A 17,605-nucleotide genomic window follows, 5' to 3' on the forward strand; every position below is an offset into this window, starting at 1 on the left:
GACCTAAGGTAGACAAAGAAACATTGTTCCCATTAGTTGATGGGACAAGGTCAAGAGGTTTTGGAGCTGGTTCAAGGCTGGTTGGTATGGTGGGTCAGGGAATGAGAAGAAGAACTTTATTCCTCCTGCTACTGGCAAAAAGGTTGTCTAGGCAACCTCTTTGGTAGATTCTTTCACAATTCCCAGATTTCTTTATCTACTCTTGATTCTCAATTGGAAAGAAAGAATCTGCATTTCCATATCACCTGTCATAACCTCCAGACATCCTACAACACTGCTTCCAATATTCATTGAAAGTGCACCTCAAATGTAATGGAGAGCAAACACCAACTAGTAAAGTCATGCGACTTTTTGGAGGAGGGCCTCTCACTTTGTTCTATTTTAGTTTGGGTTTCTGTACATTATTTACGTTATAAATATAACATTGGCGCAAAGTGACAGCAGTTTCACACTGACACCAAATCTGTGAAATGAGAATGTGGAATGAAAAAAGCACCAATCTCATAATAGCACCTATTTTACTTCATGATATTTGTGCAGGTGAGATTTATATATGTTTACAATGGAGCAGATGGTACCATTTTATTACTGTCTGGGATTTATTACATTCCATAATTAGAATGCTGTTCAGAAAACAATGTTAATGCTTCATGCAGCTTCTCTAGAATGTCTAAAATGAAATCCATTTTTGAAACATAGATACAAAGGAAAATAACTATGCAATTCAGTCACTCAAGTCTGTTGTACAATTTAATTGAATCATGCATAATCTAAGTCATAATTCCAGCTCGGGTACCACTTAAAAGAAAACAACTCTATCACTCAATTTCATGCTATTTTTCTTTTCCTTAAAGCCAGACTGATATGATTATTTGTTAAATGTTCTCATAATCATGAGGAATTGTCTACAGTGCTTTTAGAGCAAGCTGATGATGTTCCAGGTTTGCTTTTTTGTATACATTTGTATGCACATCAAAATATTGGATCCCTCTTTGCAATTTGGGCAGGTGATAGCCTAATAGTATTATTGCTGGACTGTTAATCCCGAGACCCAGGTAATGTTCTGGGGACCCGGGTTCAAATCCCACTGTGGCAGATGGTGGATTTAAATTCAATTTTAAAAAATGTCTGGAATTACAAATCTAATGATGACCGTGAATCCATTGTCAATTGTTGGAAAAACACATTGGTTCACTAATGTTCTTTAGGGAAGGAAACTGCCATCCTTACCTGGTCTGGCCTACAAGTGATTCCAGATCCACCGCAATGTGGTTGACTCTTAAGTGCCTTCTGGGCAATTAGGGATGGGCAATAAATGCTGCCTAGCCAGCGATGCCCTCATCCCGTGAATGAATAAAACAAAATCAGTATGCTAAGTGATTGAAAAAGTGCAGTTGTGAAAATAGAGTTGTTGCAATGTAATGTTAACCTTTGTTGCAAATGGGTTAGAATATTTAGGGTCAGGAAGTTTTGCTGGAAGTACATAGGGTTTTAGCTTCTGAATATTTGGGCTATGTTTATGATTTTGGTTCCTGTTCTAAGTAAGAATATAGTTATCTTCCTGGGGATGTAATATAGGTTTATTAGATGGATCCCTGGGATAAGAGGGTTGTTAATGAGAAATGATTGAATATAATGGGTTTATATTATGTTGAATAAATGAAACCCAATTAAAAGTGTAAAGTTTTTAGAGAACTTTCAGATAGATGCTGAGACATTGTTCAGAACTTTGCAGACAGGGGCCATGCATTTCAGATTGCATTGAGAAACATTTTCACTCAGAGGAACATCAATCTTTTGAAATTACCATCCTCAGAGTTGTGGACTCTTTGTTTTTGAGTATTTTCAAGACTGAGATTGATGTATTTTTTTTGTCACCAAAGGAATCAACAGACTTGGAGATCATGAAGTGCTGGTAAGGTCAAAAATTAGCCAGCCACAGAAGCAATGACGTACATTTCTACAGAACATTTAATGTGATGAAACAAAGCAAGCAGTTTCACAGGGGTGTTATAAAACAAAATGACAACAAGCTTGAGAAGGAGATATTAGGAGAGAGAAGTTTGGTCAAAGAGATAAGAGGATAGGGAGTTGGTGCCTAGGCAACCAAAGGCCTGACAACTGATGATGGAGCAATTAACATTGAGGATACTCAGGAGGCCAGAACACACAGAGCACGCAGGAGTCAGCAGACTTCTGCCTGAAGGGGATTACAAAGATAGGGGTGAAAAGTGTGATATTGCTGAATGGAGGAACTGCCCATAATACCTTTAACCTACTACTGCTAATATTGTTTCGTTTTTAAAAAACTATGTTCAACTAAGAATGATAAGAATGGGTCTGGTTGTCACTTATTAAAATGGACATTATTGTGATTTCTCACACATTGAATTGTCAATTTAGGTGTTGCTGTTCAGCATTGTCTTGACAGATCATAGGACATCTTTCTCATTAGAGCAAGACAACCGGTGGTGATTTAACCTGAGGGCCACTGTACCTCAGCCAAAGGGAGAGCCTTTCATGGCAGGGATGGGAATTGAACCCACACTCTGATATCACTCTGCTTTGCAAACCAAAAGTCTAGCTAACTGATCTAAACCAACCAGAGTCAATGCAACACAGACTACCTGTGAGGGGCACCTGAGAGCTGGGTTAAGATCAGTAAAGGTAGACACATAGAGCAGATCAGATTTCTATTTTTTCTTATCAATGAATGACATAAGCTGTTCTGCGTTATCAAAGGGAGCAGACTGGTCAGAATGGAATCTTTATTGAAGTGCTTCTAAGATCGCCACATGCAATGTGTGTACCTTTTCGTAGATGTTGCATGACTACAGTAGCCCATGTAGGGCATTTGCATATGACTGCATCTCAATCCAAACAACTAAAATTATGCATAAAAAGGAAAAATAAAAACAGGAAAAGCATTAATTTTTGTTTTACATGACTATACCACATAATATTAAAAGATAAACTTACCTTAGGCTTAACAGATATATAGTTGAAGGAGCATTGCTCATGGCAGAGCATGGATTTGTCTGCTGCAGGGACTCTTCCAAGCTATCCACTATGTTAGCTGTCAAGCTAAGTAGGTACTGTAGGGAAATGGTTTATTAGTTCTGGAATTCATTGTGATTTTAAGCAATAAAATATAAACTATTAGTAACACAGAAAATGCTGGAAATTCTCAGGAGGTCAGGACGCATCTGTGAGACAGGGGAGGCAGAGAAAGAGAGATGGGACAGCTTGGAAAATATTTTAGCAGAATTCGATCATTTGTGCATTAAGCTCTCTGACCTGAAACTTTTATAGAATAATAAAAATTTACAGCGCAGGAGGCCATTCAGCCCATAATGTCTGCACCAGTTAACAAACAGCCATCCAGTCAAATCTTACCTTCTAACTTCTGGTCTAAAGGGGTACAGGAGTAGAGGGAACCAGGTCCATATGTGCACAGATCACTGATGATGGTAGGTAGGTGGAGAGAGCAGTTAATAAAATATCTGTCCTTGGCTTTATTGATAAGAGCATATAATACAAGAGCAAGGAGGGGACGTTGAAATTGTATAAGACACCTGTTTGACCTCAGCTGGAGTACTGTATATGATTCTATCTGCTGTATTATGGGAAGGATGTGAACATATTGAGAGAATGTAGAAGCGATTCACAAGGATGATTCAAGAGTTGAGGAACACAGTTTTGAGGATAGATTGAAGAATTTGATACTGTTCTTTTTGGAGTGAGGAAGGGTAAGAGGAGGCCTGATGGAGGTTTTCAAAATTATGATTGAGCTTGATAGGAAGAAACTGTTACCCGCACAAAAGTATCAAGAACCAAAGTGTACAGATGTAAAGTGATTTGCAAAAAAAGCAAATCTGAGGTGATAAAACAAAACTTAACAGTTAGTTGTAATGCGCTGTGTGGATGTGTAGTGGAGGCAGGTTCAACTGAGGCATTCATAAGGGTATTAAATGGTTGTTTGGATAGAATTATTGTGCAAAGGTATGGGAGATAAAGCAGGAGATTGGCACTAGGTAATGATGCTCATGTGAAGAGCCAGTGCAGTCACAATTGGCTAAATAGCCTCCTTCTGCACTGTGATTCAGCTCTGTAGCCCTGTTGGCTGTAGCACTTCAAGTGTATCTCAAAATTTTTTTTCAAATATTATGGGGGTTCAATGTCTACTGTCATCTTTGGAAGTGATAATATGGAGGTGCACATGTTGGACTGGGATGGACAAATTCCGAAGTCACACAACACCAGGTGATAGTCCAACAGGTTTATGTGAAATCACAAGCTTTTGGAGCACTGCTCCTTCACCTGACAAAGGAGCAGCACTCCAATAGCTTGTGATTTCAAATAAACCTGTTGATCTTAGTAAGTGAGTTACAGATTCCTTATACCCTCAGGGTGAACCCCCGTCCTTTCAAATACACTCTAATTCTCTTACCTCTTACCCTAAATCTGTATCCTTTGTTAATGATCTTCTGAACCTTGAGGAATAGTGCCTTTCTATCTGTTTTATTTAGATGCTAAATAATGTCATATACTTCACTGAGCTCTCTTTTCAATCTCATCTGTTCCAAAGAAAATTACATTACCCTCTGCAATCTTTCCTCATTACTAATGCTCCAGTCCAGTTAGCATCTTCATAAACCTCCTCTGTATCTTGCCTAGTGCAGTGACCACAACTACACACAGTACGCCAGTGTGTCCTTATTAATTCCAGTTCAATTTCCTAGCTCTTGGTTTGGCTAACGAATTCAATTATCCTGGATTCCACTTTGATTACCTTATTTCTTGTCTAGCTACCTTCATGGATCAGTGTATGTACATTTGAAAGTAACATGTATTGTTAGGATTATAAGAGCCAGATATTATGTCTCTTTAACACTGATTTCTTGCTTTTGTTTTTGTACTTTTCCTTCAATTAATATGCATTTTTTGCTGCTTTCGAGCTATGCATCGTTTTTGCTTCACCGATGTTCACTTTCATTCCAAAGTTCATGCCTGTTGTTACTCATCCATCTGATAGTTCTTGAAATTCCTCTATTGTTTTGCTGCAAGTGCTTTGTCACCTGCATGTGCAGCTAATTTGATCATACATTTCCCCAACATAACAAAAATAGCAATGGGAAAGGCCACATTTGGCAAGAGGAGACAGTTGCTGACAGAAAACTGAATAAATAATTCAACAAATGATTTCTTTTGTTATAAAGGGTTTGTTTTGAAGTGTCGCTTTATGTGGATGGGAATCTTGGCTCTCACAGAAAGAGGAGACCAACTTGATAAGTAACTTTGAAATGTGTATTCGGAGGAGAATGAAAAGGATCCAATGGATGGAAAAGCAACAGATTATGAAACTCAATCGAAAATGAATGATTTGCTGAATGCAATCCAGAGCAGAGAGAAAGTTTAGATAGGGCATTTCTTAAGAAGAAACAGATTAGTAAGAGATGTTCCAGAGCAAAAATTTCAAGGGAAAATTGAAGAGATTATTAGTGTTGAATGGCTTGACATTGAAGAAATTTGTTGGCAAATGAAAAGACTGACTCATGATAGATAGAGATGAAAAGGCAAGAGAGAATCAAGTACTTGCCTTTGAACAGACCACAAACAAGAATTTCGATGAATAGGTTGGAGTAGACAGTCCTCTAAACTAGATTAATCCCGCATCATCAATATTGAGCACCTCACATCTTAACAAAGCCTCTGGAATGTGTGAAGAGTCTCCAATATTTAAAACTATCCAATGGGTGAAGGACTGTTATTTGAACACTGAAGATATTCAATCTTGAAATTTAAATATTGACAGAAAAGATAGACAAGGTGAAGTTTCCATAATCATCTTTACACAAGAAGCCTCTTCACCTCTGACACTCATGTATCAAAGAGAACACGCAAAGGGAGTATAGAATTGACTGTAAAAGTGCTTTTCATTTTACCCTCTGAAATATTGATTGTACCACAAGTGAAAATGTGAACAAAGGCAAATCAGCCTCATACATTGATCAGATGATAAAGGCTATCCTCCTGGTGAAAGTTGTTTGGTTTACGTGTTACAGTATGGATCTGCCAGCAAGCCATTCTACTTTGTCTTTTTAAATCACTGTGTTAAATTGCGTTGAGGTTACTGTTACAATCCTTGGATACACCTGGGTTACTCACTGCCATGTCTGGCTCGAATATTTTACAGTCAGCGATATCTCCACACTGCTCAACAATTGAACATGCAGCAGGTTAACAAAGGGTCATAGAATTCTCTTACAATCAAAATTCATGTTTTTTTTTTGGTTATGAAGAAATACCTGCTGAGATAAGGGCAGATGTGAATTATGTAGCCGTTTTAGATGACATGAGATATTGTGGCACTGGTCCTCACATTAAAAAATATAAAAAGAATGACCGTATTGATATTTTCCTAATCAACCTCTTCAGAGATGTTATAGCACACCTCTGTAGTAGGTGGGGCTTGAGCCCAGGCCTCCTGGCTCAGAGGTAGGAACATGATCATCATACTACAAGAGCCCTAGGAATGAGTTAGTCACCATTTCCAAATCAATGAGTCACCTTGAGCAAATTAAACAAAATTGTTACCCTACATTCCAACTTTCTGAGTGGTTTTACTCAACCTATCTCTTTTTTGTCAATTTCACTTAACAATACTGACTTACTGCCTGTGTCAATAGCTCTGGTTTGGTTAGGGTGAGTGAGCAGTGGGGAGAGGTTTTGCCAGGATTTGTGATAGAATTTTCCTTTAAAGAATTGAGTTAGTTGAAGCATTGGCCTGCAGTCATGATCATGTCCGGATGGAAAGTTAGAACAACCTTGCCAAGCAGCCCCTGTCCACGTTTTCAGGGATGTTAGCACACACAACTTAAAATAAAAGGGAGAATGAAGATGGTGCATCACTGATATGTAGGTGCAAAACTGTCTAAATCTCCATAGGTCAGAGTCATATATTGTAGACAGAACCTGCTTAATCTGCAGAACTATCCAAGATATACAGTCAGTGTAGATCTTATGAAATTACAATATGAATGGAGTAACACTGAGGAGAAACAGAAGCCAACTCAGTGAAGTACACAATAATTGTGCACTAAACATACACATAAATTAGCTCAGATAACAAAAATGTGGAAAACGTCAGCCTTCCTGCTCCTCTGATGCTGCTTGGCCTGCTGTGTTCATCCAGCTGTACACCTTGTTATCTCTGAATTTGGGTAGAAACTGGTAATAGGAACGTTTTTGCACGTGGTTTAAGTCTAAATCATTGACTGCATGCAAAGTGAAAAAATTTTCTGAAGAAGGGTCTAGGCCCGAAACGTCAGCCTTCCTGCTCCTCTGACGCTGCTTGGCCTGCTGTGTTCATCCAGCTCTACACCTTGTTATCTCAGATTCTCCAGCATCGACAGTTCCTACTATCTCTACTCAAATTCATTTGGATATTGTTAAATGCATAGTCAGCCATGAATCAGTGCATTTCGATGACATAGTAAGATGGGTGCTTTTTTAAAAAAAATTTCCAAAACTATTCCTTGCTACATTTGCAAGTGGGAATGTGGTGTAGTTTGATTTCCTGACTGAAAATAGATTAACTTAAAAAAATTCAAGCTGGTGCCACTCCAGCTTCTGTGAATAAACTATTTTTAAATGACTAAACATTACTTTAAAAAAATTGAAACAGTAAGGTCATTAAATTGAAGGACAATCACCAGTTTCTAAGAACATTTTTAAAAATTGAAAACCTTTCAGCAATGTACCCAGTAGTGTCGTTGTGATAAAATATACGATTTAGTATTTGAGATTCCCTTGAAGATGAGAAATTGAGCACAGTCAATGGGAACTAGCGATGATGATTAATTCGCTCAGGATGTGGTAGTTTTGTGGGTGGGGATAACTCTGAGCACAAATTTTTAAAATTTTGGAAAAATATGTACATTTGAGTTGGAATGAATGCAATTAATAGTTAAATTTCCAAAATCATTAATACTAGTCATGGCATTATCCTAGGGATTGCACTGAAAAGAGAAGTGCAGTTGAGCAGCAACTCCAGGCTGACTGTTCAGAACCAGAAAACATCTTGATTGGATATTAGAGATAAAATATTTTCTCTGTTTAAGGAGTCATTGTTGATCAATTCCAAAAATGTCAATTTAAGAGTGAAGCTTCAGTGCATGACCCAATTGAAGAGGGGATAAATATTTGAAACAGAGGCTATAGGACTATGAGGGGAGACCAAATCAATGGAAAACAGCAATGCATTTTACATCATGTTACGTTGCTCTGTCAATGCACTCATACAGACATGCTGCACTGAAGAGTGTCATCTTGTCCTGTCCTTTGATCAGTGAAATAAGTATTATTTAACTAACCAAATGACATTTTTTGCTACTGACAGATGCGTCTTTGATTCAAGTCGGCCCTATCTTGCATCTGAATGATCACTCCACTCCATGATATCCATATAATGTCAAAGTACAGAGTACTAACTGAATGCTATGCTGTGAAAGGTGCTGTCTTTCAGACAAGATATCAAACTTTAATGCCATCTACCCACTCAGGTGTACATAAAGGAACAGGTAGAACTATTCACAGAAGCTCAGTAGCCCTGGGCAGTATTTATTCCATAATTAAACAACACAATAAGTTTACATGCGCTTTTATTTCATTGTTAAGCATGCGCAAATTGACTGCTACTCTTTTCCTGCATGAGCACTGTGGCAATAATGTTCATATGAAGTCTCAAGACTTCAGTTCAAATAAAATCTTAATAGTTTCCATGTTTACTGATTACATGAGTCAGTTCCTCCACAAAGCAATGTAAAATTACCCATTCAATTGTTTTTGGCTGATTAATAACTAAAGCATTGAAAATAATGCTTTATTTCTCAAAAATAAATGAATTTAAATGGTGCACTCCGCTTTTATGGCACACTTCTTGGCAGAGAACAGTTGAGCAACATAAACCGGGCAGGTCATGTTATCTTAAAAAAATAAACAAGCTATGACAGTGATTGTATATGGTTAGTCTCTCTATGATATGTAGAATCTGATTTTTCTGAGGTAGTAATTGTGAGAAATGGGAGTCTGTCTATGTCTTCTTACACTTTCACACTGATGCCAAAACATCCTTTCTCATCTGAGATGGTAGAATGTGCTGGGCTGTGGCCTTTACAAAACATGACAGCAAACATGTGTAATTGGCTGGCAGCTTTGAGGATGAATACACCCTTTCAATAACCTAGAGCAGAGATCGAGGTTGTGAATAGCCTTTTCAGGTTAATATTTACAAGAAGCTAAAGTTGAAAATGGAGAGTAATCTTGGTGAATTGTTAAGTCAGTGTGATGTTAATCTGTAGAAAAGTAAAGTTGTGGAGAAAATTGTCAGCAATGCAATCTTCTAACTAAGTGGAACACAGTAACAGCAATTGTAACTGTAACCTTTACTGGAATAAAATGATCCATGGTACTTTTCAGTACCATTATTTTGAAAAAACGTGAAATCGTACAAGAAGAGATATTAAGACATATAATCAAAAGGTTGATCAAAAATAATAAGGATCATCTTAAAAGGTGTAAACTTGGTAGAAAGATAAAGATTTCAGAAGAAAATGCCAGAACTTAGGGCTAAGACAACTCAAAGTCTGACAAATATAAATGTTTGCTTGAGTACATTGCTTTGAAGTATTCCATGAATTAAAAAGGTTGCGGAAACAGATAAAATAGTATCTTTGAAAAGGGAATTGAATGAATACATGAAAATGAAAAATTAGCAATGTGAATTGTAAAGAATGAGATCTAAAACTGACTGGATAACTCTTTCAAGGAATTGTTACCATCATGGAGGGCTGAGTGGACACATTCTGTGCTGTGAGGTTCTATTCTATAATTTTTTGACGTATATTGTTAAGACATTGTTGTTTTCCCTTTGCTTTCTAAGTAAGTGCTGCTGGAAAAAAGCATCCCATTTACAGGAGCTACTTAATCTGACAGAGGTCACTTTCAAACAAAGGCAGCTGAACTGAAGTAACAGGCAGTTCAATAATTAATTTGATCAGATATTTATAACAATGGATCAAGTGATGCATCAGGATCACCAAGACCTCCTGTCTTGGCTTAGTTCTGATAACTCTTGCCTTAGTGTCAGAGGGTAGGTTCACGCACACAATCTGGGCTGGCTCTTCCGTCCAGTTACTAAGTGAGTGATGCCCAGTTGTTTCTGCCATCTTTCAGACGAGATGTTAAACTGAACTCCTGTCTGCTGTCACAGATGGACAGTTGAAGGGATGGCTGGCAATGATAGAGCAATAAATTGGAGATGCTCAAAAGGTTGGAATTGGAGGAGCATTGAAATGTAAAAAAGACAATGGCCAACAGAGAAATACAAGCACTGGTATTACATTTTTTGACACACCAAAAGCAGATTTGGGAAGGGAACGGGTGGAACACCCTGAAGTAAGCATGATATTTCTTTTAACACAGTTATCTCATTCTCTTTTGCCCTCTATGTGTTCTGTCCAACACTGGCCAAGGTATTAACTCAACTCCAGCATTTGAAAGGACAACCCTGACATGCCAGTTCAAGGAGTTGGAATTGGTGATAGAGTGGTAGAAGTTTCAGATTAGAGCCCAAATAAACAAAGGCTGCTTCTTGTTGTGCAGGGACACCTTATGAAACAAGATGGCAGCATCAAGGAAAGGAGTCTTCAGGTTCCTGAGCCTGTATGCTCCCACTCACCTTGCCAGCTGCATTTTTCTTTGTTTTTGTTTGATTTTTCATCTCTCTTTTCTATCAAAATTCACCTTTTCTTCATTTCTGCGGCTGTGGTGGAAGGAGGCGGTTGCGAGAACCTGCTGCGGGACAGCAGCGCGATGGATCCAGATGACCATTCCTCATGGCCATGGCGGCCATGGCAGACACGGCTTCATCGCCAGCGACCTGATTCCTCCTGGCGGCTGTGTGGCAGTTTCAGCGGCAGCTACAATGGTAGGAGCCTGGCGGATGCCAGGTCATTTCCTCGTGACTATGCGGGTTATGTGGTGGCTTCCATCATGACTAAAGTAGCAGCAGCTTGAGCAATGGTTTCAGCATCGGTGACTTGGTGGATCCAGTCTGTTCCTCCTCGTTATGGTAGCGATACAGCGGCTTCGGTGTCAGCTTCGACAGTGGGCAGACTGGTGGGTCCAGCCTGGAAATCTTGTTTTGGCAACTTCAGGGGTGGCTTCAGCAACGGCATCCTGCAGCCACTTCAGAAGCCCAGGAACCGTGGAGCGATCAAAAGACTAACTTTGTCCTAACTTTATCTCATTTATTTCTCTTTATAATTCCTGTGATTAAAATAACAGCGGATTATGGCAACTTTTACAATTTTCACTGCATTTTTATAAATCCGGGTGATGATAAATTACTAGTCCGCTGCTACTCTGATCCTTGATTTGCTGCCGTGAGAATCAAATCCTTCCCTAGCAATAGGAGGGGGAGGAATAGTGCTGTAATTAGTGCAAGTAACAGAGGAGGCCAGCAGTGGAAACCTGCCACCCCACTCCCAGAGTCATTGCCTTTATTGTTATCTTTATCAAACAGAGTATTGATCAGATGAGTACATGTACACTCAGAGTTTGATCTTGCCCTCCTTGATGGGATAATAGAGCACAAAAAATAAACAAGAGAAGGCATAGAATGGTAGTCATGAAGTCACAGCCAGCTTATTGTGCCTTCATTTGTCTTTAGTTGCTCTCCATCATTGTTTGATGGTGAGTTAGACCTTCCTCCTATTCACAGTGATACAGATAACTGCTACTCACTCAGCACTTTGTCACTGGATTGATGGTTCTGTTTTAGAAGACAGAGGATTGAACATTCCCACCATTCCTGTAATTTCTCAACATTGACAATAAGAAACAGTTCTCTTATGCCAACATAAGTAATTTTACCTGATTAGTTCTTCTGTTTGGATTCTGCCATGAGCTTGGGAAGCACAATGAAATTTTTAACAAGATTGCCCTGGACCAGTGTTTTGATAACTATTTCTGGACCAGTTAATCTCTAGGAGTTCGTGACCTCTTCCAACTTGAATATCGGCTCAAATATGAAGACTTTTGACTGTGAAATACATGCATATTTTTAACTCTGTTATGTGTATTGCATTGCAGTATAACCTATAGCACTCCTATGCAATTATTCTACCTGTGCCAGCAACACAGTAACACTGATGCCTGTATCCAGCGTAAAGTGAACAGGACATATTTTGTACATTCTAACTCATCTTGGTCAGCAAGTTCCACTAAAAATGCCTGAGGTGCACTCTCCAATGTAGGTATCACATCAATACAGATATATTTTCCAATGGTAGAGGGTACTCTTCTTTATAAATCTCTTTGGATGTGTAACCATTAATACTTCTGTTATTTTGATAAAGTAATAATTCTGATAATGTACCTTTCTTCTCCACATCTTCTGGAAGTGATCTAAAGATTACAAAGATGGCATGCAATTGCCATGATTGGGTATTGTCTGTACATAAGAGGCTTTTTGTCCCACAGCACTGACACTGAATTTTAGCATTTCTGTGTGACTTACTCTGTATTGGCTTGATGCATGCCTCTCTAGAATAACTGTAACTTATAAAGTGAATAGATTGTTGCTGTTTTGAGACATGATTATCCTTTCCCCTTTAGAATCTGTCTGAGAGTATTTCTCACTTCTGCTTCCTGCACAATTTAAAAAGCTTTGTCCAATGTTATGTTGTCTTTGGACTGTAAGAAATCTGACAAAAGTTTTACCATTTTTTCAAATATATGTCAAAGAATTTTGATTTCATAGCTAACCATAGTCACAGTTTTCCATGAATCTTGTGATCCTAGCTGACATTGCTACTGAAGGACAAGGTTAATAGATCTAAGTATTTTTTAAGCATAAGCATAAGCAGACAAGTCTCCAGGTTTGGCTTTAAGAATAAAAGAACAGTTTTTTACAGAAAAGAAATAAATAAAAGATAAACCAAACAAAGCTATCTAATTATAACACAGTTTAAAATATTTCAAAACACATGGCAACACAAAATCCCATATTGTCCCAACACCATTATTTTGCAGTGATTAAAACATTCTGAGAAATTCCTTCCCCATTAAATACGCTGGTTTGACTTAACTGCTTCTCCTCAGTTCCAGTACTGTGAGTTGTAAATATGATTTACTTCAATCCACCCAGAAATGCACGCTTATATCTCCTCAGTCTTTTAATAATCTACAGAGTTCTAAAAAAGACACTTTGTTTGGAAATTTCACAAACCAAATTCTTTCACTGAGCTAACTTATTTAAGTGCTCTGAACAATCTCCTTTATACTTGAAGAAAATATTTTCAGCTGATTCAGACAGATCTCCTTCAAAAAGCTTTCCAATCTCTGATTTTTTGTTAAAATCAATCCATCATTATTCAAAGCCTAAAAGTAGGTTATGTCTTGCAACCTTTTCTCTCTCCTGTTGCAAACCCCTGCAATGTAAGCAAATACTCAAGGACACATGTACAGGTTTATATCATGGATCTGCAAAGAATAACTAAATTAACTTTTAAACTATATATAATAGATTAAAATAAAATAGAATAGCAATTCATCATCATGTGTACTTTTACAAGAAAATAATACAGTGAAAAGTTTTATAAGTCATCATATCACGGCACGAGTAATAATGACAGAAGTCATAGATTAGAAGAAAAAGGTAAAAATTAAGACAGAGTGCATCTCAGATCAATTTTAGTTTGGGGAAAGTCAAGTAAGATGACAAACACTGGAATACCTGGAAGCTGCCACCAAAGAAGACCTGTACGCTGGGACAAGACCACCAAACCTGGAGACTGCCATGCCAAGCTGAGATCACCCCTCTGGGACAAAGCTGCCACAATGGAAGATGGCTACTGCAGGCCAAGACTTTCATGCCAGTCTTTAAACTTTTAAACTACTAAAAATTTTCACAATGGAGGTCATTAATGAAATTATCTGTGGATTTCCCTGGAGACTGAACTCTTCTGTTAAATCTTGCTTGTACAAGAATTGTATTAGTTCATTCAAATTGAAGTCAGTAACAAATATTTCTAAAACACTGTGAAAAATACCTTTGTTCTCTTCAATATTTTGGTGATTAAGTAGGCATTATCCACAATAGGTTCTACTGAGTACAATATTGCTTGAAAGTGTTCAGATTTAGACTTTGAAGTAATTTTGTAGCTTCAGAATTATTTACTCCAATCTGGCAAAAACAAAACAAAGAACTGTGAATCAGGAGATCTGAAATAATCAAAAACAGAAATTGCTGGAAAAACTCAACAGATCTGCAGGAAGAAGACAGTTAACATTCCTGTGATGCTTCTTCAGAACTGTTTGAGTCCAATCCTACATTCTGTATGGTCAATTTCTGACCTTGAATTTTTTAAACAGTATTATTCCCTTACTCTAATTAATGTGATCATTTATTGTCATTACTGAAACCTTGATTTAAATCTGTATCTATCAATGCTGCTAATAATTCACTGTTCTTAATCTTGTATTCTTGATTTCATCAATACTGCTTAAAATTGTGCAGCTGTAAATGTGTTAGACTTGGTACAGTATTTTCTTTTTTTTGAGAGTCCTTGTAAATCTGTATTGCAATGATACCATCTATTATATTTCAATAATATTTCTAAACTCTGTTAAAATACAATTCAGCAGTGATTTGCTATTTTCAATCTTTTAAATTCTGTTTTCTTGCAATAGTGTCTCTCTGTAATGCTTATTGGGTTTTCTGATCTTTCTTAACAATCAAAAAGGCAACTTCTGCCTTTTTCAGGGTCTTATTGTCTTTTATAGATAAGATGTTGCTCTCATGCTTCTTCACAGGCAAAGTTGATCTTTTCCTGGCCCTTCATAAACCAAAACACTACACTCCCTTCTGCACAATTTTTCAATATAGTTGTCTTGCTGCAGCCTTTAGGAATCTTCCTGGCAAAGTGTGGTTTCATTAATGGGTCATGGTGACTTTAATTTTTGAGTTTCATCTGGCTTTCTCATCTGAAAGATCCTTTCTTTAAATTTGCTTGTTTATTTGCCAAGTCTGTAGCCCCAGAATAAATGATTCTTCTGGCCTTTCATCTGTCCCTTGCAGCTGTATTGAACAGTCTGCTTGCAATTATGGTGGTGTTTGTTTTTGTGGAGTGAAGCCATCATTTTTTTTTATTTCCTTGCCTTCATTTTTGGTCTTTCCATTATTCTTATAATGGTTTTCTCCTTTCTCTCAGGGAAGTATCATATTACTTTTGGAGCCATCAATTGTCATCCACTGAATCTTATTTTCAAACTTTTCTGTCTCTGCCTCGGTGTGGCTTACCTTCTTTGACCACAATGTTTTCCTCTCACCATCTCTGTAGGTGAAAGTGTTCTTCTGTAGTGTTACTTATATTTTGCTTGTTCTTTCATGGCTGGTACTGACTTTTGGTTTTCTTAAATGAGCTGCTGCATCTGTCTTCTTAAAGCAGGAATGCTTCTAAAGTTCAACTTGTTTTCAAAAAATTCCTTCTTCTGGAATTTTCTCTGCATGGTGGAAGCCTCTGCATGGAACGTGAGTCTGCGCTGCTGCGCAACGTGTGGTAATTGATGCCACAGCCAGTATGTGTCTCTGAATTAGGGATAGTTAAGGTAGTTCACTGACATCAATACTGCTTTATCTATTCTATTTCTGTGTCATGTCCAATCATCATGATAGATGACTGAACAGCAAAGGCACTTGTTAACAAGATAGTTTATTGTGTTATGACCAGATCCTGGATGATGTTCCCTAAATTATGTCGGTGCCAGATGGGATACCCCAAGTTTTCAAACTCCCGGTGAAGAGGGATCAGTTGGCACAATTTTTTTTATTTATCTACCCCTTTGGTTGGTTGCAACAATGTTAATTTACAAAGGATCCCTCTCTTATGGTTACCTTCTCTCCAGACCAATTGAATTTAGTTTTTAAAATGAAATTAATTTAATCCAGCTTTCTTGAGTTAATGGAAGAGTTAGCTACCAAATTTGAGAAGAAATAATAATGTACCACATACTCATGCAGTTTAGAAATGAGAAGCAAGCCCGTAGAATGATAAATATTAAAAGTTGAACAGATCAGTTTCAATGACCCTTTTGTAAAGAGCAGATAGTGGAATGGTGATAGTTAAGCAGGCAATTTTGCAATTCTTGACTTTGTAGGTAGGTTGAAATCCTTTTGTCCTATTTCCTTTTGACTAGTTTGCAGATGTCTAGAAATCAGAACGAGAGAATCTTTCACTTGCAATGCAGAAATGACTAATATATTGTTCCTCAACAGTGACCTTAACAACACACTTGTACTTGAACCCAGGCTAGTACACATGTGAATCTCAGCCTACTGGGACTCATGAGCACCTCAACTCTCTAGCACCTTCATCCATATATATAGACCAGAGTTGAATCCTTGTTCTTGTGCATTCTTGAAAGGAGAAGACACAAAACATGCCTCTGACCCTGACTACTGCCCTTTCTCCCACCATGTTCACAATCTGTGATAACTCCCAGGAGATTATAGCTCATTTTGTGGTATATTTCTCCTTTTCAACTCCATCCCTTTGAAATTTCTTTGACACATTGCCAGGTGTGTCATTTCGGAATCTATCTGTCCAGAGAGCCACTGAATTTACATCTGTAGTTATTTTGCATGTGTTATAAAACTTTTGCAAGTTTTTTTACAACACACATTAGATTAAGAGGTCAACATGCCCATCAATGATCTGATGTTGTGATCTGTAGGTCATGAAAGTTGCATGATAGCAATCAGCACAGTTTACATTACTAATCAGGCTTAATTACGAAGGACTCACATGGGATGCATAGAATATAACTTGTCCCTTTGGTATTCATGCATAATGTAACAGCCTCTACCTAAAGTAACATCGTCAGGTCGGGTGGAGCTAATGCAACTTCAGTATTAACTCAGGTCAGAACCATTACCTTGTGTAACATCAATCATCACTGATAATTCCTGAGAAGAATTCAATCCTTCTTAGGACATACCATTTCAGGAATATTCAATGCATGCAACAGCTAAGACACTGTCACTTCATTAAGGCAGCTGAGACGGACAATTGGATTTTCACCAGATGACTGACATAGGGTGGAGATGGGTGACATTACCTTCTCTAATTTCAGCTTAGTCAGATACAGATGTTGTACAGTGGGAGTCATCAGTGAAAAGGGGAATAATGGAGCAGCAGAAAAAGTATGTAATTGATATTTTGTTTTAAACTAGCACTGTTCACTTGAGTAGCAATGAAGTAAATCAGTGATTCTGGTTAAAATTGCTTTATTCTTCACTTTAGTATACAAGTAATTTACAAAGTGAAGTATCTTTAGCAGCTGGTGAATAATTGAACACAGCCACACATTCCTCTCAACTGAGCAAAACAAAAAAATCTACTTGCATTGTTTTTTCTTGACAAGCTAGAATCTTTCTCTTCCTTCCCCTGGCTTGTTCCTTTATGAGAATTTGACCTTATAAGCTGATCTTTTGCTTTCTTCTGAGTAAGCGTCAATTCATACTGATGGTATTGGTGTG

This window comes from Rhincodon typus, chromosome 3, assembly GCF_021869965.1.
Source record: "Rhincodon typus isolate 14 chromosome 3, sRhiTyp1.1, whole genome shotgun sequence".
NCBI classification, from domain to species: domain Eukaryota; kingdom Metazoa; phylum Chordata; class Chondrichthyes; order Orectolobiformes; family Rhincodontidae; genus Rhincodon; species Rhincodon typus.